Below are 26,439 nucleotides of genomic sequence, written 5' to 3'. Positions count from 1 at the left end.
ACATGAAATGCACTCTGTGTGTTTGACCTGTAAAGGTTCAGTCTGAACACCAAATTACAGTCATGTGTTTCAGTCATACCTGGGCCTTTGAACTGCTGTTGTTTGTTGTTAACAATGTGGTTGCAGTGGTTCAGTTTCTGTTATCACTTTCAACCATGCAGTATAATTCAATAAGAGTATAAGAATCTGTATGTTACTTTATATTTCATTGTAAAGGGTTCACACGTGTTTCTTTTTTACATTAAGCTTTATTTTCACTTCCAGCATTAAGTGAAATTTTGACCAATTTTCTGTATAACCTTTTTTCAGTCTTTCCTGTCACTGAGGAGCGATTTTGAACCACTCTTCTTTATAATCCTGCATAAGTTCATTGAGGTTTGCGAGCATTTCTTTATGCACAGCTCTCTTAGGCCCTGGCACAGTGTTTCAGTCAGGCTGATGTCTGGTTGAACCACAAGAACACCTCAATTCTTTTCTTTTTCAGGCATTCTGTTGTGGATTTGTGTGTTTAGGATCATTGTTCAGCTGCATGATGCAGTTTCATGAAAGCTTTCACTATGGCAAAGCAAGCTCAAATAATTACCCCTCCACGACCATGCTTGACAGTTGGTATGGGGGTGTTTGTGCTGATATCCTGTGTTTGGTTTTGGTCAAACATCTCCACTTTGATCTCATCTGTTCAAAGGACATTGTTCCAGAGGTCTTGTAATTTACTCTGATGCTGCTTTGCAAAGCTAAGCGGCCCTGTAAATGTTCTTTTTGAGTGAAGAGGCTTTCTCCTGGAAACTCTTCCAAATAAGCCATACTTGTCGTTTTCTATTTTCTTTCTCTAATTGTAGTGTTATGAACATTTAACGTTATAAACATTTAACATGCTAACTGTAAAGCTACTCTACATGTCTGTAGTCCAAATTGTAGCTCCTGGCTTTTTTGCAGTTTCTCTGAGCATTGTATGGGCTGACCTTGGGGTGAGCTTGCTGGGAAGATTGGCAGCTGTCTTTAATGTTTTCCACTGTTGAATAATCTGTCTCACTGTAGAATGACTGACTTCATGTTGTTCGGAAATGGAAATGAGGAGCAACAATTACTTCTCTAAGATCACTGCTGATGTCTTTCTTCCTTAGCACTGTGTTAACACACACCTGAATGCCCCAGACCAGCAATCTGCCAAAACATCTACTTTCACAGAGGTAGTCACACCTCATCAGTTAATCAAGTCCATTTGATTAGCAGTATCTGACAGCTACTTATCCTCTTAATTCCTATAGAAAGAGCAAGGGAGTACCTCTTCCTGTGAAAACTACGTGTTTGTCTCTTTGAAAATAAATAAAATGCAGTGCGAGGGACCACAGAGGTATTATCTGAAATTTACACCCTTAACTTTCTCATTCATGAAAACACTTTACTCTTTATAACTGTGTCATTAATATTCTTCAAACAAAGAGCCCACGGATCTGGCTTGTTTAGCAAAGATATATAGACTCATAGCTCAGTGCTCACTGCCAAAATAAAATTGGCATTGGTGACACAAAGCCATCTACAGAACAATAAACTGCAGATAATAAACTACCCACCGCTCCTGTTTTCTATTCTAAATTCCAGGCATACATCTTGGCATGGAGTAATATGCTAAAGAAAGGAAAGCTGATTATTGTTCCTCTGTGAGGAAATGATTATTCAAAAAAGCCAGAGTGCAATTACTGTTGTATATTTCTGAAAACGTAAAAGGTTTGTCTTCTGAGCACCACCTGGCTCCTTTCCTCAGACGTTTGTGGCCTCTCTTCTACAGGAAGTAAGACAACACTGACCTCTAGTGGTAAAACTTTATCACAGCATGCCACTCAGTAGCCCATAAATTCACTGGACGTCAAAAATTGACAAATTCATCTGAATTAATCTTCTAGTCCAAATGATAGCTTTTGTCTGTTGATTCAGACACATATGCTGCCAAATGAAGGAAATGAATTTTAGATGGTGCACGGTGTATAATAATGGCAATGATATTGTAGTTGTTATTTATTACCTTCGCGAGATGAACTCGGAAAATAACGATGTAAAATTACTGAAAAAAGTTAAACATTGCCAGAAGAGCGTGCTAAAGGCTCTGGGGGTCAAAAGAAGAAAAACAAGAAAAAAAACCTGCCCAAATTCTTCTCTTCGTCTGTATCTCAAATCACTAAATACCCCTTAAACCAGTAACTGCTAGCTAGAAAAGTACCGGGTGTATGTAATCTATGATACATGATTAAATAGGAAGTTGACATACAAACCTGTAAAATAAACTATGACTACACATATAACTGTGTAGAATCAGACTTTAGAGGTCCTTCTGCGAAACTGTCTCAACATATAATAAAGGTTTTAGGTATGATAATGAGAAAATTAAAAAAATAAGACTCCTTTCGTGTATGTAGCCTGTTGGTTGCTACCTACCAAAAGTTTCTAATTCATGTTAATAAAAAACTGTGTGTCGGGTATATGAAGCAAAATAAATATCATGTTTCCTAATATCAAACGATAAGGGAACTGTTCCCACGACACCTCTCTAGCCAAATAAAAACAGCTCAATAATTAGCTTGATAGTTAGCTATAGTTGTTATCGCATAACTCATTTCCAACCATTTTATGGTCGGAAAAGAAGTCGTAAAAGTCTGACATATAAACTTTAATATACTTGTGCCATACTTGTCTATTCAAGCCGTACGGTTAGGTGTCCACACTGCAGACTCCGCCCTGTGACCTTCGTATTTCTGAGTGGAGCTGGAGAGCTAGTAACTAGCCTGGCAGGCCCCAAGATGGCGCCCTAGTTAGATTTTTCCGGTGCTCCTGATTTAGATTTATTTTCCTCTCTCCGAGCACATCAGTTCTGCGGGTAAAATAAATCTCCCTGTCACTGCGCATGTTTTGTTTTGTTTTACCAGGTTCATTTCTTGTTTTTCAGGAATACATTTACGTGAATTGCCCTTCTAATAATTTTGCTTTACCCACTGTTTACCCAAAGAAGTGATTAGCCTACCTCAGAAAAATTCCTGACAATGCCCGGGTGACTTAAATATATTTAATTTTATTAATATCTTATTTATGTGTCTAAATGTAGATGTTTTCACGTTTAACTGATAATTTGATTTGTCTAATGGCTGAAATGCAGCAAACCAAAAGTAAAGTCTCTTTTCCCCCTGCATCTTTGCACTAAAAATCACACTACAGCTTTAATAAACGGTATAACTTAAAATCGTTCTTTCACACACAGAAACGTGGAATGTGCAGTGATCGTGTTTTTGTCCTTTGTGGTCATACGCAGTGTTGAGAATGGGGGGATGGGAATGGGTGCGGGGCAAAGAAAGGCATGTGGTTAGCTGTTTGCAGGTAAACCGGTCTGAATACATTAATGATTGTGGGGCTATCTCCTGTCCTTTCAAACTGCTATCTCCTGTCCTTTCAAAGTGGTAAGGGGAGGGGGAGGGGATAAAGTGTCTTGTACTGGGGGCAGCGGTCAGTTTTCCATGTTTAGTGGGGGAAGGGGTACAGACAGAGGGCCACTGGGCCCCTCTTTGGCTCTTCATGGAATGCAACTGAGGCTGTCTATAGGCCAACAAACAAACCAAAAGAAACGAACAACAAAAAGGCACTTTTTTTTCTCTCCATGAAAAGCACTCATGGGTGTGGTTCAATCCATAAGTCCTTATATGCTCACGTTAGAATGATACTTTATTCATCCCAGGGGGGACATTAAAATGTTGCAGACACTCAATTAAAATATAAATATAAATATGTAACAAATAAAATGTAAACTCTCTATATTATAGTATATAGTATATATAAAAATATACTGTACATGTGTACAAGATAAACAAGATATTACTTGTGAAAAAAGTCCTGGAGACATGAGCAGGAGTTGTAAAGTCTGACAGACAGGAATGACTTCCTGTGGCATTCTGTGGTGCATCATGGGTCAAAATGGCCTCATGATCATGTATGACACCCCTCAGGCAATACTTACCGTCTTCACAGCAAATAGATAAATCAGAGTGCAGGGGTGGCTGCAAGTGCTGCAGCAGTTTGTGTCATCTAAGCAATTAGCTGTAAAGATAATATGTGACCAGCCTTTCACTTTTTTTTTGTTACACCCAAAAGTAAAGTGTTCCGACAGGAAAGATCAAGTAAGGATCTAACTGCATATTTAATACTTTTGCTTGTTCGCTCCCCGCGCCCTCATCCTGCTGTTTTTTCGCCATCTTTTACCCACGCCCCTTCTTAACTTGTAAAAATTCTGAACTGGTGTGCCGGAGAGAACACTGAGGAGATTATTTATTTTATTTTTTATCATCTGTGTTACAGCTCAAGGGCCACAGAGATTCCATGGTTATTTAAAAAAAAAATGACAGTATGCCATTAGTCTGTGTGATACCAGGCTGTACATGCTATCGATATGACTGACAGTCACTTTGCAACTGATATAACTACAAGATACTAGATGTGTGCTGCAATGAATGGTGTTAGATAAGATTTCACAGTACATAGTATATAAAAACTCAGATTAATATTTACAGTTAGTTAGTTGATGTTTATAATTCAGGCCCTATTGCATGCAATTATGCTGAATTTTACTGACATTGTATTATTAGTAATATATAATTCCTAACTTAAATAAATTCAAAATGGCTATCAGTGTTATGTTGATTAATTAAGAGGAATAAGAAATGAGCAACATTAAAAACGGATACTCTATAGATGTGGAGGGCTAAGTAGTTTGTATGAAGCTGCTTTATGCCATTAACACTACATGTAGTGTATAATTGAAAATTTACATCCCCTAATAATATCTGTGTCTGCTGCTCATATTACCTAAGGGTATTAAAGGAACGTGTAGTTCATTTTCAGGACGCGCCAAACACTTTGATGCGACCTATAAATGGGGAAAACTACATTACCCAGAAGTCCAGTCGACCTGCTACAAGCTGGCTCCCTCCGATCTGGGAGTGCTTCCCATTTAAACAAACACGGTCTTGCCGAAGATGGCGGAGAGTTTCTAGAGGCGTAAAACAAACTGGTGTACTCAATGAAAGCGTCGAAGCCGGTGAGTTTTCTGCAGTTGGTTTATGATTCAGTTATACGCAAGTTTTGAACACTGGCTCTGGTGTTTGTTTGAAAGCACACGGCCGTTACAGAGGCAGTTGGTGTAGCTTCGCTTTCCGAGCAGGCTGTGCTTTTTTACGCTACCGTGATAAAACGAACCACCTTACCAGTGTCTGTTTATTATGGGATATTTGTTGTAATATTATTAGCTCCTAACCTATAAGTGGTATCACAATGAACGTCGAGCTTGGCTTGATAACTATCCATTCTTGTTGGTTTTTGTATTTTTTGGCGTTTCCTTTATCCACTAGCTACAAAGTTTACGAGACCAAGGCTCTGATTCGCTGGGGTGCAATACCCTAGCTGTTAACACTCAGCTCTGCTCACGAGTGAACTCTTTTGTGTTTGGAAACGTTTACGTGAAGTTTGTGCCGCCGTTAGCATGTGTTCATTGTCAACACACACAGCTGAATTGCTTTGGGGACCATATTTTCTACCTGACAGCCCGCCTTGCTTTACAGTTTCGGTTCATGTGCTGCTGGAGTCGTCTGTGTTCACAGCTAATGTGTGACGGTACACCGCGGAAGTTTTCATTAGTGGGGAAATCTAAATAACAATATTGAATGACCTTCTGGACTAGTGACTAGCTTCCACGGTGAATGTGGTGGAGATTAGCACTCTTAATTACAGTGTATCTACTTCGGTTTTGTTAAACAGAGCTCCCTCCTTATACTTTGACACAGAGACTTGGAGCATCTAAGTAACACCCATTTAAAAACAGTGTAGGAAAAATGACAAAATGTTTTTTCATTTTAAAATGGGACGGGTTTTCTCTAAGTGGTTGTTACATTAGTAAAGTTTGCCAGCTGCAGGGTCGTGGGCAACCACGCAGTATTTTCCAGTAGCCTACACTATGCTGCTCGCTTGCTGCTTGCAACCCAACTTGAACTGACTGGCTCAGCGTGGCTGCTCTGAACAATCCCCAGCATGTGGTATTTATTTGCATGACTGTAGCGAAATAGCGCTCGCGTGATTGTAGTGGTTGGTATAACTGGGACTATCTCTCTACGTGATTAAATGTTGGCGTTCACTGCTGGTAAATCACATGTAGGTGCATACGTGAGCGTGAGAGACAGACGGACTGGTTGTGGAGGCAGATGGATGTGTTTCAGTGCAGAGGATGATAAACACTCGCAGGGTTCCGGTTTGGGTTCGCCTCCCTGTGCTTGACAAGGTGTATGCTGAGCACTCAGGGTTTTTTTTTTTTGTTTTTGTTTTTTTTTAAAGTTTTTTTAAGGTTGTAAGAGGAAATTCTTGGAGAGCGTGCTCAAGTGTAGGCAACAGTGAGGGGGTAGGTTAGTCATTTCTCTGAAATGCTTGAGGACTAGGTGTGCTGTCGCTCTGTTTGCCCGGGGCCATCCCTGCCGATACTTGCAGGCATTTACATCTCAATGCAAGAGTTTCTGGGATCATTCAGGTATATATATTTTTTTCTTTCTTTCTTTTTTTGTTGTTGTTGCCTACTGTGGAGTTTTCTCACTTTCAGCGATTTCACACATGGGATTAAGTAGACTGTGATATCTCAGTAATGTGGACATTAGATGGTTGGTAGCTGGGAAAGAATGAGTAAGGATGGTTCTACTAGCAGTCTTTAGCTGTCAGGTGGGCTAACTTGTCTTTATTTTGAGTCTCATAGAATGCCATTACTCAAGTCCATGTATGTGGTATTTTTCTAAGTGGGCAGAATGACCACTGTGGGAACCTGTCCAGTGAGCTACTTCTGCTCATATTCTTGGCAAACGGAGCCCCCTGTTCCCCCCCCCATTCTCTGTCCCTTTATCTACCACTCTCTTTCTCCCTCACACAGGGTGTCAGGCTGTGTTAACAATGAATCAATCTTTGGGGGGATTCTTTGACTGCAGATGGGGTGCAGAAGTGACTGCATTGCATGGCTTTCGCTCTTTGTCTGTTGGCCCCCGCATGGGCTCTCAATAATTCATTAACTTATCACTTTTTCTCATGGGCATGGGAGAAGGCTAATCGGTCACATGTCCCATGGATTCAGCACCCTAACGCTCACCCTATTAAAATGAGCATAACATTTGGAGGCATTGCTGATATTTGGGTCATTCTTATAGAGGTTACTTGTGAAACAAAGTATTGTATCCTGTCCCTAAAATAATAAAAATGTGAATTTCTGAGGAGTGGCTATGGCAGCTATGGCTACAAACTTATTTAGTGACATGAGTAAATTGGGGAACACATGAGTGCCTGCTTCCTGCTTGAAGCCTGAAATATATTGACCACAACAAGTTCAAACTGCAATTCTCAGGGTAAGCACAGCGCATTCAAAACAAACGTATTTATGAATGAAATGGTTAAAAACCTAATTTTTAAATAATATCAAAAAGTGCAAGATTTTAAAAATATTTTTACTGCTTTCACCTCGTTATGCAATGCTGCATTTTGCATAGGACTGCCATATTTGAGTTGTCTAAGACTTCTAAATACAGTGGTGGTGAGCTTGCAACTCTGATGACTGCCTAATCTGTCTTTGTTGAGCGGCATTTTTGTGTCATTAATGTCTGAATAGATGACATTCTTTGACTGTTTCGTCAGTCTCCCTGCCTTAAGAGAGACAGAGAGACAGAGATAATAAGCTTAGTTTCGAGAAACTGCCAATCGGTCATGTGGTATGTGTTTATTTTATGATTAATAGTTGTGTGGATGAGCAGTAGCTTTGAGAGTACTCTTGATGACACAGAGCTGAAAGAACAGCCTGATTGTTTCCCCTAATTGAAATATGACTCCTTGGTCTTCTTACAGCTGTATGGGGAGTGCAGGGTTAGTCAAGGAAAGCGGTTGTTCCTTCATATGTAACTTGTAACCAGTTCTTATCATTTAGAGAAAAGGAGGATCTTTATATTTTTAGCAACTGTTTTTGTATTTGACGTTATCTTTACCCAGGTCTGTTTTCAAGTCAAGTTTGAGTATTTGTTTCCCTCACTTTGACTGGTCGTTCAAGGCTGTTTTACAACCAAGTTTAAGAATTCAGAAGCTTCCTGCGGTCAGCTCAAGCTGTGCATAACATCCTGTTTAATTCCCACATCTCAAGGTCACTCATGCAGTGACAGTGATCTGGATTTGTTTGTTAAAAGGGCACATACACACTGGCAGAACTCAACAGGTAGGTTTGCTTTTTCTGCCTACCTCTGTAGAGCTAAATATAGAAATCTGTTAAACAAGACAGTCATGTTTCCACTGCTGAAATATTTAGTTACTTTGCTCAAACAAGTGAGAGCGAGAGTATGAAATGAGAGCTGCCGAAACCAGATCAACCAGGGAAGGCCAGATCGCCACCTCACTGAGACCCAAGTCAAATGGTGCAGTTTGCACTTTCGTTCTGTTTGAAGTCACATGTCATTCATGCCCTCGTTGTCCTCTTCTTCATCTCTGAGGTAAGACCCAAGTGTTAGGTTAGCTGAGCCATATGTGAGCCATGCACACTTCTAAAAGCCAAACAGGCAGCCTGAAGCAATCATTGCACCCAATTCTAGTTTATAACCAGTGTGGATTTGGAACAGCTCTCGCTCTAGTCCTCATTGATTGGATGGAGGATAGAGTTTATTAGGGAAGGGTGTGCCAAGAGCTTTGTCCCCCTCCCCTCCTTACCCTTCCTCTTTAACTTCAACTCCCCCTTTAACTTTCGCTCCCTGAGCTCAAGAATGCTCGTAAAAAGAGTTCACCTGAACAAGCCAGTGGGAGGGTAGGACCCTGCTCTAGTTTTGTTACTATTGTAAAAAGTTAGCAAGACGTTGTTTGTGTTTTGTTTAGGGCCCCCTTTTTATAAAACTGCTCTGGGGAGAAGCAGCACGGGTGAAAAAAAGTTTGGTTTGTGAGATAACTGCTACCAGATGCTCTCTCTGTCTTTTATTCAGCATAAAAAGAATTAGAAAGAAAGGCTGCAGAAGAGAAGAGAATAGAATAGGAGAGTGTCATTTCTGAATGAACTTTGAATGAACTATCCATGCAACAACTGTTGCATGGATACTCTCCATCTTAATTCAGTCCTCACTTTTCTTTTCCCATCAGTACCCCTCCCCCCTTTTATTAAAGAGAAAATCATTTTTAAAAGTGGTACAACTTCTACACATAGTGACCATTAGACCCATAAAGGCTCTAACTTTTTTGAGAAATCTATTCTGTGTAAATATGTGTTATGTTTGTGTCATTAGTGAGAGTCTCAGGAATAGCTCCAATTTGGGTCAAATGTTTGAGTGTTGTGGAATTGGTTTGCTATCAAAACAACAAAGGGCTTTGTTCACTGCAGAGTTTTCAAGGTTCTCTGTCCTAACTTTTCACAAAGCTTGTCTTTACTGGCCTTAATATTAGTAGTTGTTGTTGGGTTTTTTTTTTTTTTTAGTTTTATAGTTGTTTTTGTTGTTTTTTTTTTAAAGATTGTTTTGTGTACACATCGAAAATGAAACTGTTTTATGTTGACTTTCTGTGGCAGTGGGTTGTGGTTTCTAGGAGGCCTGGGGAGTGTCTACAAGTTATGTCAGCGTTTCCCCACACAAACACTTTACTCAAGTGGGCTTCCCAGGTGTATTTGGTGAAAACAGGTGACTAAATTTATTTTCTTTCTCTGAGAAAATGATGGCATCTTTGATTGGACAATCCTCTCATTCTTATTTAGAGTTCAGTTGCTGCTAACCACCTAGCACCGGGCCCTTCCTTCCTTCTTGTGTTTTCACCTTACAGTGGCAGCTAGCAGGTGTCCTGCCTTCTCCACACACACCTTAACTGCAGTCTATATGATAAAGGGCAGCTTTAGAGAAGGTCTCCACCTAATTCTACTGACATTTTCAGGAGTTCATAGCCTTGGTTATAAGGTCACATTAGTCATCGCTCGCCTGAACTGTAGTGTCAACACGGCCCCATAACAATTTATACTCACACTTGAGGCATGCTTCAATCGCTATAGTCATATCCTGAATGATATGTGTCCCAAATCACTGCTGAAATGGGAATACAGGGAGTTCAGACAGGAAACAGAGTGACTGCTGAGATTTTTTTTTTTCCCCCAGATTTATATGCGAAACATTGTTTCAAATTTTTTGTGCTAGTCTCCAATTGCACATCCCTGTACTACTCACTGAAATATCATAGAAATGCCCGAGGAGACACACTCGTGCTACCAGCCTAGCTGTGTTGCACTTGGTTGCAAAATTCTGTAGTCAACACAGTCAGTGAGTATAAGCTGTTTGTGTGTGAAAACAGCTTGAGACAGCATTTGTCCTCTGGCATAAGTGAACAGAACAGTCATTTTACATGGAAATTGCTTCTAAAGCATACGGTAACATGTTAATGTAAAACAACTGAGTGTGGTGCCCCCACAATATCCTGACTAATTAAATTGATTTCCTTGCTATTTTTTAATGTGTTTTATTTTAAGGTTAGCATTTTTTTTTTTTAGGTGGCTAAAAGACATTTTGTTTCTGTTTGTACATTGCTCACCTTCAGTGTCAATTCCCCTGTCTACTTGGTGGTATACCATTGGTCACTGACTTAAAACACACTGGCAATGAATAAGTACCTCAGACAAACCCACTTCAAAGAAGCCAAATGATCTCTAACTGAGTAAAATCAGTTTACCCAGTGAAACTGGCATTTTTTAGCATCAAAATTAAACATTTACTGTAAATTGACAATCACTCCTTTTGCGCTTTACTTTTTTCAGTGTGTTTTAATAAAAATGTGTCTTCAGCTTACACCAATTTAACATTCAGTTTGCTTTGATTGTATTAATAAAAAAACAATGTGTGAGAGAGATTTTCTAGTACCACAGAGTCTAAAAACACAGAGAGATGGTTTTTGGTTCATATTGCCCAGCCCTAGTTTCTAGGTCTGTCTGAACTGGGAACCAGCTGTTGGCATGCATGGCACTGCAGTCCCAAGTTGTAAGAGGATATGTGACCATGCAAGCAGGGACTGTACGGGTACTGTCTCTGTAGTTCATCTGAAATTCAAAATCTTCTTTCATTTAGTAAATTAGCACAGATTGCAATGAGAGTGTGCATTTTTGCACACAGCACTGAGCTTAACACTTTTTTTTTTTTTTTTCATTTTTCCATTGGCCTGTAATAAATGTTATTTTATTATAGCCCTGAGTTCAAAGAAAAGTCATGAATGACTTACTTCCACGCCATCGTTAAAGGCTCCAGACTTACTACAGCATGTCAACACTGGCAAGGCATGTGTCAGATAATTTACTACACTTGTTTCTTATATGTGCTCTTTCCTTTTTTTTTTTTTTTTTTTTTTTCCCCTCTTCTCCTCACGGGAAGAGAAAAGTGTTCTTTTCACTATTACTGTTCTTTTCTGCCTACTGACGTCAGTCCTGTTTACGTGGCTTGTCGTTAAGGCAACACTCTAATCAAAAGGTTGCTCTGAAGCTTACTGCTGTCCCTAGAATAGCAGAGCTAACACTTGCCTCCTGATGTTGCCACATCACATCAAGCTGTGCATTGAAGTCTTGGTTTAAATATCAAGCAACGCTTCGAAAAAGTTGAGCTAAAATTTGATTCTTTATTTTATATAGAAGTGGCTTTACTTTTGCAAGTAATTACTATGTTTCTATTTGCCCTGTTTTTATATATAGATAGATATATATTGCTCTTGCCATATTGGGAGAATTGGTTATGTGTGACTATGGTATGATTAAAAATGGAAATAAAGGTCCCTGTTCAATTAGCTCCACCAATGTGTCCTAGTCAAATCCTCTGGACATGGTGGCCACCCTTGAAATAGAATTCCAATATTATTTAAAGCAGTTAATGACTTTGGTTTTAAGGCAATGTGAAGGTCAAAATCAAACTTAGTGTGTCAGGGCACAAGCTTCATCTACAATCAAGAAATTCATTTTTAATATCCAAATGGGAGTGGTTTTAGATTTTAATAATGACATCATCTGAGCCCCCATTTACACAGCCCTAAAGACATCAACAGATAACTGTAGGATGTGCAGTAGAAATGAGTAAGGCCTTCACTTTGAAGTAAGAGTTTTAAAAGTTTCTGATTCCGGTTTGCGTCACACCTAGTTTCACTGCCACTTGGTGGTTAGTTAGCAAGACTAGTTTGCAGACATGTCGACCTTTTCTTTTCAGACTAGAGGCAACTGCAGTAATCTGCTAGTGACCAAAGCAATCACAAGGAGGTTTTGGGTGCAGCACCCACTTTGTGATAGATTTCACCTACCAACAACCAGCAGTCAGTCTCCAAATACTTAGGGAATGCAGGTTTTTCCCAAGTGGCCGAAGGTTGCAAGGAGGTCACTGACTGATCTCTAGGTTTGTTTCAGTGTTTCAGGCCTAACACAATCACACTGTTCAAGTAAAATAAACACTGAGGGAGGAAATTGGAAGTGGCATCATGTCTTATTTTTTTCCTCCTTTCACTTGTTGTACTGCTGTTCTTTGTCATTCAGTGAAGCTGCGTTGCTCTCTCACTCACGTAACTGAGTAGGAGGGGAGAGAGTGAGAGGTGTGCTGGCAGTAGGAGAAGAAAGACCTTTTTTTGTGAAGCAGTACTGTCTGTAGATATTATGGCTGTGTTCTTTATTTAAAAGTTACCAAAGGGCTATGCAAAGTGTTAATCTGAATGATCTGAACGGTGGTGATATCAAACCTGTGAGTGAGATGGAGGAGCTGAGGTAGTGTACTAGGGCTGCCACAAACGATTATTTTGATAGTCGACTAGTCACCGATTATTTATGCGATTAGTCGACTAATCAGATCATCATCCACTGGACGTAAAACTACAGCTTATTGCACCAGCAGCATCTGCTCTTATATAACTATCATTAGCTTATAGCTTTTAAGGTGCTAACTAAAAATAAAGACAAGATGATAGTTTATTCAATTTTAATGAAATTTGCAGATTGTTTCGGTAAAGTTTAATAAACTCCTTGCTATCTAAAATATAACAGGACACCGGAGTATATTCTCCAGCATCTCACACTTCTGATAATCAGCTGTCTGCTTTACGTTTATTCAGCTGTGTAAAAACTATAACTTTAATCTCAGCCAAACCGATTTACTCAGGAACAAATAAAATACTAAAAAAAAAAAAAAAAAAAAAGCCAAACAACAACATTTTTAATTTATCTAAGTGACTCATATATATTTAACCTGAGTCGCGAAAGACGGCGGTGGGTTTGAAAACAATTTGCCGGGAGTCCGGTGTTCTCACGGCGCTAGTGACCTAGCCCCCGGCTAGCTATCGAGCTAGTGGGTAACAGACGTCTCCGAAAACGTCGGAGCGCTTTTGAAAATATGTGGTGTCCTGATAAACTGAGCCGATATTTGAGGTTTACACAGCTACATTCTCGCCTGAAAATATGTTAAACGTTTATTTTGTGACTCAGAAAGAATAATAAGAGTAATATTAAAACTAACTAGCTACCGCCATTGTTGGAAACTAAGCTGGGCCGCGCTATGAATTCTTGGACACAGCTGCTTCTTCTTCTTCGGGGTTTAACGGCAGCTGGCATCCTTGTACATGCAGTGCTGCCATCTTCTGTTTCAGTCCGTTATTACACTCTTAAATCCTGCTACTTCTGCGTCTTTTGCGATCTTACAAAGCTTCAAACGACACGTCGACTATTAAATCAGTCGTCGACGATTTTGATAGTCGACGTAATCGTGACTAGTCGACAAATCGTGGCAGCCCTATAGTGTACATTACTATATTCTAAGAAAAATAAAACAAATATCAATAGTCTTAAAAACCCAACATTATAGTTATTGACTATGAGGTACAGTCCTAGTATTGGCACAGAATGAATTATTTGGGCTTTAAGAGGACTTGTAATTTGTGTCACTTCTTACTAAGAAAAGAATCTAATAGTTGAATCTTTTGCAGTCTTAATTGTATTGGGAAAAGGAGATTTCTTTAAGAGACAGCTTTATTTTCACACTTTGCTTCAAGTAAAACAAAAAAACAAAACCCCCGAAATGATGCATTTTTGTACTCATACTTCATAAGCATTTTTTTGCCTTGAGGAAAAATCAACAATATTTAATTTTTCTACCAGCAGAAACAGTAAATGCAAATTTTGTTGCTTTATACGTCAAATAAACATAAACAAGACTGTAAATATGCATAGTGGTGTGTGTCCGCTCAGTCAGCCTGTGTTGTCCTTTGCTTGCCCCCTTGAAGAGCGAAGGACTTGATTAGCAGTGCAGGCTTAATCACTCAGCAGATGGGACAGAGTGCAGTGTCACCAAGACAAAAACAAACCCACAGTTGGATTATGGCTGGCTGTGTGTGTACGCGTGTCTCTGTCCACTTGGACTGAGCAGCTTTGACTTGACTCCTAAACACACTCCCAGGTGTTGTGCTGAATCCCAGCAGAGAGCCATGTTTCTTTTTGTCTCTCCCATTAAACAATTGGTCGTTGCTGTCCTTATCAGTTATTTTGTCTAAAGCATGAAATAACACAATGAATTAAAAACTATAAAACGGGGCATGTTATATAGCTTGAGATGATAAAGTCTGTTATCTCTTCTGTTTTGTGGGGGTTTTTTTTTTTTTTTTTTCCACTGGGTGAAAAGCAAACTAAAAAACTTTACTGACGGGCTGTAAAATCCTCATGTATTCTTAACCAAGGTCAGCATCACCCTGGGAGATCAAACAAGGCACGTATTGATAGTTCCTTCTGCTGTTACTCCTGTTAGTAAAATCCTTTTTTTTTCTTTTTTTTTTTTTTTTTTTTTTTTTTTTTTTTTTATACCTAGGCTCCGTCACCACATGAAGCTGACCATTTAAAAGAAAGAAGTAGTAAGAGGAATACTAGGATAGAGGAGGGTTCAAAGTTGTGAAAATGGCGTCAGACCGTCTTTTGACTGGAATTCTTTGCAGGGGTCAGAGTTCAGAGACTGCAGTGTGGTGCTCTGATTGGCTGTGGAAAGGTGAAATGAAAACCACAGTAAACTTTTGACCCCGGCGCAGGAGCGCTGCAGGAACGCCCAGGCTCAGCTCTGGCGTGGTGGAACAGAGCCCGCTCTCTTCCTGTGTTTACTCCACCAATCCAACAGTGATGGTGGGGAGAAGAGGAGGAAAGAGGAGGGGGCAGGGAGGGAGCAGATAGGGAGGAGGGAAAGACACAAGAGCAAGAATGAGGGAGAAAGGAAAAAGCGAAAGCTGAGAGAGAGACACAGTTGAAACGTTAAAAACAGAAAGACCCTCTGTCTCAACAGCAAAGCGAAAATCAAAACTGCCAAATCAAACTCAGTGTTTTCTGTTGACATCGCCTCATTTACAAATATCACAAACAATAATTACAGTGGTTAAGATATCGTCTCACTGATTTAACTTCTACAGGAGATTTGCCCGCTCATTGCATCAGTTGCAAGTGGATATGTGTGTTATCAGGCTGGGCAGCATCGAGGTTGATCAGGCACTGGTGTTCTGGCTCCCCAGATAAAAGGCTGTTTAGCTATTGATTAATGAACTCATTTCCATAATATTAGCCTTGTGTGATCACAGCTGACTGCATTCTGTTTGGTCTGTGGTCTCCTCTGGACGATGCTGCGCTTATCACCTCAGTTTTTGCACCAGCACATGAAGCCTATTGAAAATGAAGGGGTTATTGGGGACGTAGAATTAACAGTTGTGCAATGTGACAAGTTAGTTGCTTGAATCTATGCCGGCGCATGTCCTATCCTCTTCCTTTCTATTCTTTGTTCCTGTTGATGATGGATAGTTGCAGGAGATGCAAGTGTGACGCACACACACAGTGGAATCTGCCATGTCTTTGTTTTCACCTTCATTTATTTTCCCTGGTTTTTCTCCACGTTGCAGTTTGTGTGGGAAAAAATGGGGAGATGCACACACAGCCTGTCCAAGCTCTCATGTGTGTTGTGTGCATTGGAAAAGGGTGGGGGATGTTTTCTTTTTCTTTTTTTTTTCTTCTAGAGAAATAGGCAATCCTATGAACACAGTTTTCCCTCTGCTATGAGCTACAGTCTTACTCACCACATTCATCTATGGACATCTTGTATTTCTTTATTGAAAAGAGAGTGCAGATGGTTAGAATGGGTTTTACAATATCCGTCATATGTGCAAAATATGTTTGACACTTGACTTTTTTCACACATTTTATTTCTTCGTTTCTCAATAAAAACATTTGTGACATTTTTTTTACCTTAAAGACAAAGGCTTCTTTCTTCTTCCTTTTTTTTTTTTTTTTTTTTTTTAAGTAAAGCAGAAATGTGTTTTGTTAAATTATTGGCAGTGTTGAATCACACCTCTAGACACTCCCCAGCCAACCACATAACAGATTAAGGACCCAGCTTTGTCGTTTTTGCTTTGTTTTCATCTGCGTTTCTTTTTTTCTTTTTTCCCCTTTTTCTCTTAGCATTTTACAGCTTTGCTTTTTAATAAATCCTCACTTCACATATGCTTCACATATGTCTTTCTCGTCCCCTTTCTCAAATCTCATTGCATGGCAACACTCTCGTCTTTGCCATCAAAACCTTTGGCTCCAGTTAAGCCCCATTAGCTCAGGTTTCATTGAAATCATGTGTAATACTGGAATGAAAATGCTGGCAGGGAAATGGCTAATAAGGAAAATTCACAAGTGCATTCAACTCGGACAAATATTTCTGGATGTCATTTTCCGTTACAATTAAGAGGGAAATCCCTAAAATGTCAACATGAGAGATAGCTACTAAACAAAGTGAAATTTAGTCGGGTAAAAAGCATCATAGACAACACAGAAATAGAAGGTTTGACTTTCTTTCCTGATCAAGGGGCATATATTATACTGTCTGTGAATCCAAGAGGGATTTAGATTCCCATGTTGAAATGCCTAAATTTGCAGCATTAAAAAGAATATTTACAGCCTAATACAACAAAAGGCTTTTGATTCTGGGGTCATTTCCCTCCTTTATAACTATTCTGTGTGGGATTCATTTTTTTTTAAATTTATTTATTTTTATTTTTAACAACTCATCAATCTGTATAATTGAGCTAGGGGTCAAGAAGGCTAAGCAAGTGTCTCAATAATGGAAACTGGAGCATATTGGGGTCTGCTAGACCTGATGTGATTTTATTTATTTTTCCCCAGCTGTTTAATATTATGCCTTTCTGTTTGGTGCAGACTGTCGAAATGTTTGCTTCAGTTTTTAACACCTGTACAGGTGTTAAACCCGTACAGTTTATGAAAGCAACAAGTTAACAAAGCTTGTTAGTCTTTGCTGATAAATCTGCACGTCAACCTTTCATTCCTATAAGGTAGCGTGTGATCCAAAAAAACAACATGGCGACGGTGACATGCTAACATTGAAACTTCAGAATGTGTAGCCCAAACATGTAATCTGTTGTCCTTGTCTTATTTTTCTTCCATTGCAGTGTAAAACTGCTCTGTTAATAGTTGGTTGTTTTGGGTTTTTTTTTTTTTTTTTTTTCCCCCCCCTTCTGTTTCTTTTAAACCCATAAGGCATTTGCTGTCTGGTTCCATTGGTTCCGTTATACTCTTGGGTAGTTCGTGCAGGTAGAAGGAAACAGGGTGGCCACTTGCCAGCAGCAAATTTCAGTCTGTTGCCTGACTGACTATTCTCATGTTGATTAAACTGGATTTCACATAAACTTTATACTGTGTGGTTGGCAGATTAAAATCCATTTGAGGTCTGCTCTGACTGCATTTGACATTTTGCTTCCCACATGTACCTCCATAGGGTTACAGTTAAGGTTAAATTATGTTTGACAGCAACTTTTGTCAGATGTACACCAAGCTGCTAATACTGTAGGTAACAATGAATATCTAGGAATTATTTGATTCCGTTGTCATTTCATTAGAGTTGGATTGTGGCACCTCATAGCCTACAGTTCTGTTTTCAAAGCAAAAGAATGCACTACTTTATAATGTTTCTCTTAACTGTAATTTATTATAATATGGAATAATTAATCCATCATAATAAGATGGTGAATTATTTAGATTTATTCAGTTACAAATGGTACTATGAGGTGATTAAGAAGATAATTCCTCATCAATTTACACACCAAACGACACTGAAGGTTGCTCCCCCTTCACAGGCAATTTGTCCTTGCTCTTGGCAGTGTTTTTGTTGACTCAGAACAGGCTTTTAGTTATGAATACACACGTAACCATGATTGGTCTACATAAAGTTCACGCAGCCAGACAGAAGACTGTACATTTTCCTCTTATTGATATCTGATCATATGTGCAAGACCAGCACACAAAAGTGGCCTAACATTTTCTAGGCAAAATTTATCTTATGATTGCCCTCATTTAATTGACCTTTTTTTATTTTTATTTTTTTATTTTAAACAAAAAAGGAACAAAAAAGGTCATGGTAATTTGTCTTTGGTGAGAAGTCTAAACCTCTTTGGTGGATGCCAGAGTTTATTTTATATGCACAAACTCTGTTGTTGTCCTTACAACTGGTAGAAAGTATCAAGAAATCATATCACCCCTTTTGTGTCCTGCACCTGCAGACTAGTGTGCTTTCTGGAGACACCGCTGAGTGACTGGATTGCTTTCTGCATCCTTTGCTATGATATATCAACTCAGGGGCATAGACATTCCTGACTGTACAGAGGGAGATTGCAGCAACCGTTCAAAAAGGGGGAAAAAAAAATGGTGATTACTTAGTTTGCTTCGTCTTGATGCATTCTCAATCATCCAGGAAAGTAAATCTCCAAAAGTTGATTCAGTTCATCTGGACGTAGCGTTTTGTGGGAGAAACGTTTCGTCACTCATCCAAGTGACTTCTTCAGTCTCAGCTGACTGCAGGTTTCCCCAATCTTATAAACAGTACATTTGCATAATGACTGAAACCAGCCCACTGAAGGAACAAAGGGCTGGGAGGTCAGTTCCTTCATCATGATTATGCAAATTCTCATGACCATTGATCAACAACCACTGACCAAAACCCACTGATCAAGGTTACTGATCAATGACCACGAGTACCATTCACAGAGAGTTGGAATGGCTGCAATCACAGCATTGTAAGATGGCGAAAGATGTACCCTTAGGCCCCCTCCTCGATTCAGAGATGGTCTTTTCCTTTTCATGTAAATGGCCTCCTTGACTCCGCGCTCAAATCAGCGTTCCTCCCTGTCCAGGATGTGTACATCCTCATCATTGAAAGAGTGTCCACTGGCCTGTAGGTGTAAATAGACTGCAGAGTCCTGGCCTGACGAGGTAGCTCTCAGTTTGCTGTTTTAATGTCTTCTTTTTCCATCTTAACTTTTTTTTTTTTTTTTTTTTTTTTTTTTTTTTTTCTTCCTTTTATAAAATTTTTCTTATTCGTTAATTTATTTTTAGGAGTACACCACAGGAAACTGAGCACCTTGCAAGTATCAGTATAAATAGTCCCAGGGCTGTTTCAACAATGCACTTTGTGTGGGTGGGGACGAGCATGTGAAACATAACCATGACTTTTATTTTCATCAGAGAGCTTACCTTCTGCACTCCTTACAACAATCTAACTCACAAGGACTATTAAATAAAAATATATCTTTAAACATTAGAGGTGGGAATCACCATATATCCCACAATATGATATTATTGCAATTTTAAAAAATATTTTGCGATATTCAGATTCTGTACATAAAGGTAAATTTTATCAATATTCATTTTATCTAATATCAAAGTCTCACACTCAGTCTTTCTCTCATTTCAGTCAGTTTTATTGTTGACAAACTGAACGGTTTGTATTACAGTCTAGTCCAACTTAACTGAATGCAACCATCTGGTACAATTATAGCTATTCTGAACTATGCAATTTATGAAAACTATGCAGCCCATTCAGGAACTGAAGAATTTGAAAGTAAATTAAAACAAAATATAATTTTACATTAAATAAAAATGTTTTAAACTTAATTAAAATAAAACATGTCTTAAATTAAAAGAAGTAAACTGTCATGTTTATTGCTGCCAAAAAACAAGTTAAACACATTTGGACAGTGAAGGAATGTCAGGATTCTTGCTCAGAAAAAGGAGCTGATCAACATGCTCTGAAGTCAGAGTTCCAGTCCACAAAACCTTTTTTTTTTTTGTAACAAAATATCGATTTGTGCTGTCCCTGTATCGATACATTATTAGCAAACAAAATATCACGATACTACACAGTATCGATTTTTTCCCCCCCCCACCCCTATTAAACATTCAGGCTACTTCTAAGATTGTTTCTGTGTAATTTTATGAGTTGGAATATAATTTGTTTTGGTTTATATTAAAATTCAACATAAGGCTTCAGGAGTAATGAAACTGTGTGGGAGCTTGTGTTGGTGCAAGGTCCAGTTGCACTTAACCCAGTATATAGGTGCTTCTATGGCCAGCAGGAGGTGGAGAAATTCCTTGAAGGAAAAACAGGAAGTCATTGTGTCCTTTTGTTTCCTTTTTGCACTTGATTCCCCAGACTCTAGTGGACACCTTTTGTTACTTTAGTGTGTGTGTGTGTGTGTGTGTGTGTGTGTGTGTGTGTAATGAGGCTAAACGGTTCTTGTAGCCCAGATCTATCATGCTTTAAAATGTACTGACTACAGTGCTTTTTTTTTTTTTTTTTTTTCTTCTTCTTCTTAAGACAAATACTTCCTGCTACACTTAAAACGCATAGATCCATTTTTCAGGGGTCTTTAATTTTGTGCATGTGTACCCCAGTATGTGTCATCTTTGTTTAGGGTGGGTCTGTAGTTATTGTTGGGCCTGCCGCTCTTTGTCTAGGGGAGCTCAGATTTCAGGCTTTATTTTAGGCTGAGCAGGAATGTCCTTCTCACTATTCTGGTCCTGACTGACTGACGCTGCTGCAGCTCTGGCCTTGAGCCAAATGTCAGTAAATCAAAATCATGGATGTAACTGAAGTGATGTGCAGAATCCTGAAAATGTAAAGTTATTCACCAAGTGTACCTAAACAATGTCATTGGCATTAAGCCTGTAAAATGATAAGCATGTTCTTATAGAAGTTTTCTTGGCTCTCTTGTACATACCCACCAGCCAGTGAAGCAGTATTTGCATAGAAAGTTCATTTAAACATTAAATCTGAAGAGAAACATCAACATTCTAGGACCACAATACCCTTTCAGATTTATGAAAGACAACTAAGTGATAAAATCCATTCACTTTCTACAAAACACTAAAGTTCCTGATAGACTCACCTCTTAACATTAGCTAGACTGCACAGTTGTGTAACTTTTCAATAACTCTAGTAACTGAGGTTGCTAAAGTTACTTAACCCTTTAAAGCCGATCGGAGCGGATACGCTCCATTTTGCTCCGATTTTGCGTAACTATTTTTAAATCCCGGTAGAACTGCAACCACGTAAGCTAGCGCAATAATTTTTTTTGCATATGAAACCGGAGGAGTTGTACTTACATCTTATGCCATCAGCTTGTCCTAGGTCACAGTTTCCTTCCACATATAGCTTTGCAAAACCTGCATAAAAAGCACTTGCAGCAACAAAACACGCTTTGCCGATCCGATCAGCTGTTTGTAACACTTCCTACGTCCATCAGCGTGAACTATCACATGACCGCATGACCTGCCCGAAACCGGAAGTGACGTCATTTTGCGGAAATGTAGTTTTTTACCATCGTGGCCTCATGAGCCTATACTTGTGTTTTTAAAAGTTATCTTTGACTTTATGACTTTCTGTGTCGTTTCTGGGATGCTGAGGACTCATATTGCACTACTGGAAATATTTTATTTTGATGCATATGCTGTTATTTTGCAAATTTGCACTATAATATATTTTTTCGTTTTTCCTGCAGTATATACAAATTGGTGTATCTCAAAAATAAAACTATGAGGACACTTAAAATAAATTTCCTGTGGTGGGAAACTAGTTTGTGCAACTTTTTTGTATTTACAGTTTTGAGGGATAAGCCTCTTAAATTTCTCTAACTAGAAATATATGTTAAAAAATCAAAAACTATTTTCAATTTTTTTTGTAGTTTATTGCACTTTTTTGCAATTTATGTAATTACTATGCACTTAATGCAGACATATTATTAAAATTTGGGCTATAATGGTTGTATTGATGTATAGCAACTTGAAATGCTCCAAAAAATGGCTCCACAGCATGTAAAAATATACTATAAGCTCTGGCGGACTTGGTTCTATGGTAGGTCTTAAAGGGTTAACTGAGACTTGTTTGTAAGACCAGCACACAAAAGTCAGGAGCAATTCTGACTTCTCATCATGTGTATTTACCTCAGTACCAGAGTTTTAGCCAGGTAAAATATGACACAGAGGATGTTCGAATAATTGTTTTATAGCACATAACAGGGAGTGTTTGCAATGGTGCTGTGTAGTTTAGAAGACGTGAGGATGCAAAATTCTGCTCATGGAGCTGGTACCTGTCATTGATTTGGACATTCAACTGTCGTCTGTATCATGTTTACCTAATCTATTTGTGGTGGAGTCATCTATGTAGATGACTTGATCTACTTTTTCTGTGGAGACTTGCACATGCAAGTCTCCACAGAAAAAGTTGGATGTTCCTCAAGTAGAAATGGTATAGTTAGGTTTAGTAGTTGAGTCATTCTGCGAGTTTTAGTTTAGAAAGAATTTGTTGGGCCCAAACTCTTGCATCCCACTTGTTGATTCAGTCTTGCACCAGTCATCTCGCAACTCACTCTGGTTGCTTCTCCAAAAACACCCTGGTAGAAAATGGCTATCCGCAGCCTTCCTTACATACTGGTTCCAGTATGAGACTTGCGTAACTTGCTGTTTTGTACCACTTCGGTGTAATTTTGGCATTAACTTAAGACTTCTCAGTGCTCTTTTTTTTTTTTTTTAACTTTTTTCTGTTACCTTTGTTACTCGTCCTCCCTAAGGATCAGGTCCACAATTGTACCGTCAATGAACTAGAGCAAAAACAAAGGGATTAATGCTTAGCAAAGACTTGTGTGTGATGTAGTGTGTAGGGTTCATTATGTCTCTACATTGTGGTGTGTGTGTGTGTGTGTGTGTGTGTGTGTGTGTGTGTGTGTGTGTGTGTGTGTGTGTGTGTGTGTGTGTGTGTGTGTGTGTAAACAGGTTCCTCATAATAATTAACCTGTATTTGGACAGTTGACAGACAGAGAAAAGAGGGCTGGTTTTATCTCTTTGTCTGTGTTTAAATTATTGAGCTGCAGCATTAGATGAGTTGCAGCTCTGTTTTTGGGACTAATGTAATCAGTGTCCTGTGTTGGAGTATCTCATAGGCACACACTCTGGACTCAGAGTCACAGTTCACACACTTCCTGTGTGTGAACTGTGATGATTATGAGTTGGACAACTGTGTAATGATATATTTTTATTAGAATGTTTAATGTTTTATGTGTGTTTTTTAATATACTCTCACCTGCCATTTCGTTAGGTGCACCTTTCTATTACACAAACCTTTTGACTTTTTAACTGAATTAATTTTTCACTTTTCAACATGGTGCTCCTCTGTCTATGGACCAATCCTCATGGTTGGGAACAATACTAATTTAGGCTGTTGCTTTTAAACAATAATACATTTACGTTGCATCACTACCAACCTGAGCTGTTGAACCAGTTTCTTGTCCTTAGCTGCTAAGAGTGTCACCCGATGTGCTCTTCTTCTGCTGTAGTCCATCTGCTTCCAGGTTCAGTGTTTTGTTTGTTCAGAGATGCTCTTCTGAGTACCTTGATTACAAGAAGTGGTTACCTTTGTTACCGTGCCTTCTTGTCCATTTGAAGCTGTCTGAATATTCCCCTCTTACCTCTGGTGTCAACAAGGCATTTTCTCTGCCACTCACTCATAGTGTTTGTTTTCGGATTTTCTCTGTAAGCTTTAGAGATGGTTGTGAAAGGAAAAAAATATCCCAGTATATTAGGAGTTTCTGAAATATTCAGACCAACCCATCTGGCAGCAACAACAACGCCACGTTCAAAATCTGTTAAATCGCCTTTTGTTTGCCATCATGCTGAGTTTGAGCTACAGCAGGTCTTCTTGCCCATGCATGCACACACTTACTACAAGTGATTGGCTCAGTATAACTTTGTATAAATGAGCAGTTGAACATGGTAACTAATAAAATGGATTTATTTTTATTTTGACCTTAGAGATTTTTTTTTTATATCAAACTTTATCACAGGAAGAATTTGTGTTTACTCTGTGTGGCTATTCTTAGATTTCAGCATGGGAAAAACACTATCTCACAGGCTTTTCTTTGACAGAGGATGATGCAGTGATTTAGGCAGGAGCTTGTACACTTGCTGAACACAAGGCACTCTAAACATTAGGATTGGGAATCTGACAGATCCCTTGTGACCAGAAGGATACTTGATTAGCAAAAAAGAAAATAAAAAGATAACATATCTGAATCTGATATTGTAGTTGCTCTATGGGAAAAACTATTAAGTTAGTGACTAGAAAGATCACGAGATTCATTTCTGCATAGTTTCCTTAATAAGAAAACCAAAAAAAACACCACACTGACTGAGATAACTTTACTGGCTGCCATAGATGGTAAAGGTCTTTAAGCATTTTAGTAAATGCTGCTGGAATTTTCTGACCTTTTGTCAGATATAGAAGGATTTCCATGCTGTGTTTTCTCCTAATGCTCAATTAGATTAGTTTTGGAAACCCTCTGATGCCAGACAACAATCAGACAAAATGTGAGTAAAAACCAGGACGACAGGGAACTGACGAACAGAATATGTAAATATGGTGGATAAGTGGCCACGTTTCCTGGAAAGGGAAGTGATGACGCAGTGGAACAGGCCGAGGGGGAGGGGGCAAACAGGATGCAAACTGCTGTGACTTCCTGTGCATTTTTAGAATTGAGTCTTTCCCATGAAATTCTATGAACGAAAAACATGTATAAAGCACATGTTTTAGCGTGCACAAAAGTACTAGTCATGTTGAGACTTCCAGACATTTATAGAACGCTGTAGCTCATGACCTTTCTCTTTCTGTTTTCAGGAGATGTTGAGACATTAAAGTGACACTAGACCCTGAATGGATTTTGACTGGGGCTTGTACTGGCTAAGGTGAGCATGCAGTAACAAAACACAGAAATGCATTCACTCCATCAAATAACAATTAGGGCCATTTTACTTTGAAATATAAAATGTTTTTATTATTTACTGTGCCCATGTACCTGATGGTAGGTGCAACATCTCATCTTGTTCCTGAGCAACTTTCACACTGTTAGAAGAAGCTGATTCAGGTCAGTGGCACACTGCCAGGCCTGTTGAGAGACATCTGTGGTTTTGGTGGGCTGCTGCTAAAAGTTTCTCTTTTACTGCTCTGCTGCCATCTACTCAACTTGTGTCTGTTTTCAGTTTTCAGTCATGTTAAATGTTTAGCTGGTTTAAATGTCAAAAACACACAAACTTAAAAACAACAGTAAATTTGAGTTACAGTTGTCAGAATCAAATGAGAGCATTCTTGTTTTGTGTAAGATCATATTACCTTTTTTTTTTTTTTTTTGCATTACCATATTGGAACGTGTTTACTTTTACTCTGGTTTTCAGTAAGGTTTCCCTGTAGTACAGTCTTGGTATTCATACCCTGTCCTCCAAAAGACTTCCAGCAGCCTACAGCTCTGCTGTTTGTCCGGTCAGGATGTGAGGCTGACTGAGGGCTGATGTCATCTTTCTGTGCTGCTGCAGAGGTGAGCCTTAGGACAGAAATCAGAAAGGAAGGAAGAAAGAGAGGAGGGAGGGGAGCAAGAGTCACAGCCGGAGCACGACAGGCAGATTTAGAGAGGGGTGCTGAAAGGTAGACAGACAAGAAGCATGCGATGCAGATTTACTGCACAAAGTGTGTGTCTGAGACCTGGTGCTCTTCTAGTAGTAATAGTGGTGGTGGGTGACTGGGCTGCATGTCCTAGCCTGCAGTTGCAGAGCAGGAGTTGCATAATGACTCCCATCCGTTTTACACTTTTCTTCTTTGGTGTGTGTGTGTGTGTGTGTGTGTGTGTGTGTGTGTGTGTGTGTGTGTGTGTGTGTGTGCGTGCACACAGAAGCAGACACAAAGTCCAGGATAGAGTTGTAGTCGAACAGTCTGGTAGTGCAGCTCAGAAGTTTTTGGGTGGGAATAGGAAGGAGCAGTGACCTTAGATGTTGGCTACAGGGGTTTCCTCTCGTGAACTCTGAGAGGTCAGACAGAGGCTAGTGCCAGAGCAAGAAAACAAGGACACGATCCCTTGCTCAGCACAACTACCGAAAGGGAAAAATACAAGGGAGGTGTTGTCTTAGGATGATACAGGGGGGACTGAACTGAACTTAAAATCTATTGGAAGAAAGAACGGATATAGCTTAGCATTAACCGTGCACAGTAAAGAGAATGCAACTTTTAGTCATTTGAATACGCTGTA

The 26,439-nt window shown here is 39.2% G+C and overlaps 2 protein-coding genes and 1 long non-coding RNA gene across 8 annotated transcripts in view; 1 reads left to right on the top strand and 2 right to left on the bottom strand.

Moving 5' to 3' along the window:
- The window catches only part of dido1 (death inducer-obliterator 1), a 41,043-nt gene extending 35,997 nt beyond the window's left edge, over positions 1-5,046 (bottom strand). Inside the window, exon 1 of one of the 2 annotated variants that reach the window (XR_005691775.1) lies at positions 4,932-5,046. The gene's annotated coding sequence lies outside the window, so the exon portion shown is untranslated. Of the gene's footprint in view, positions 1-2,685; positions 2,801-4,931 lie in introns of those variants that run through there. The other variant, XR_005691776.1, reaches the window with a different exon arrangement.
- ncoa3 (nuclear receptor coactivator 3) overlaps positions 4,968-26,439 on the top strand; it is a 35,326-nt gene continuing 13,854 nt past the window's right edge. For 2 of the 5 annotated variants that reach the window (XM_040003248.1, XM_040003243.1), the window contains exons 1-2: positions 4,968-5,077; positions 25,041-25,108. The gene's annotated coding sequence lies outside the window, so the exon portion shown is untranslated. Of the gene's footprint in view, positions 5,078-5,407; positions 6,554-25,040; positions 25,109-25,228; positions 25,288-26,439 lie in introns of those variants that run through there. The other 3 variants (XM_040003246.1, XM_040003247.1, XM_040003244.1) reach the window with 3 other exon arrangements.
- Positions 14,979-26,371, bottom strand: LOC120715953. The gene is made up of 3 exons (XR_005691781.1): positions 26,261-26,371; positions 23,679-23,691; positions 14,979-14,989 (listed from the first exon to the last, which is right to left on the bottom strand). It is a non-coding gene; the product is annotated as an uncharacterized LOC120715953 (long non-coding RNA).

This window comes from Simochromis diagramma, unplaced genomic scaffold (assembly GCF_900408965.1).
Source record: "Simochromis diagramma unplaced genomic scaffold, fSimDia1.1 OVJJ01000646.1, whole genome shotgun sequence".
NCBI classification, from domain to species: domain Eukaryota; kingdom Metazoa; phylum Chordata; class Actinopteri; order Cichliformes; family Cichlidae; genus Simochromis; species Simochromis diagramma.
Note: the sequence above shows the minus strand (reverse complement) of the source record. Positions and strands in the feature narration are given on the sequence as shown.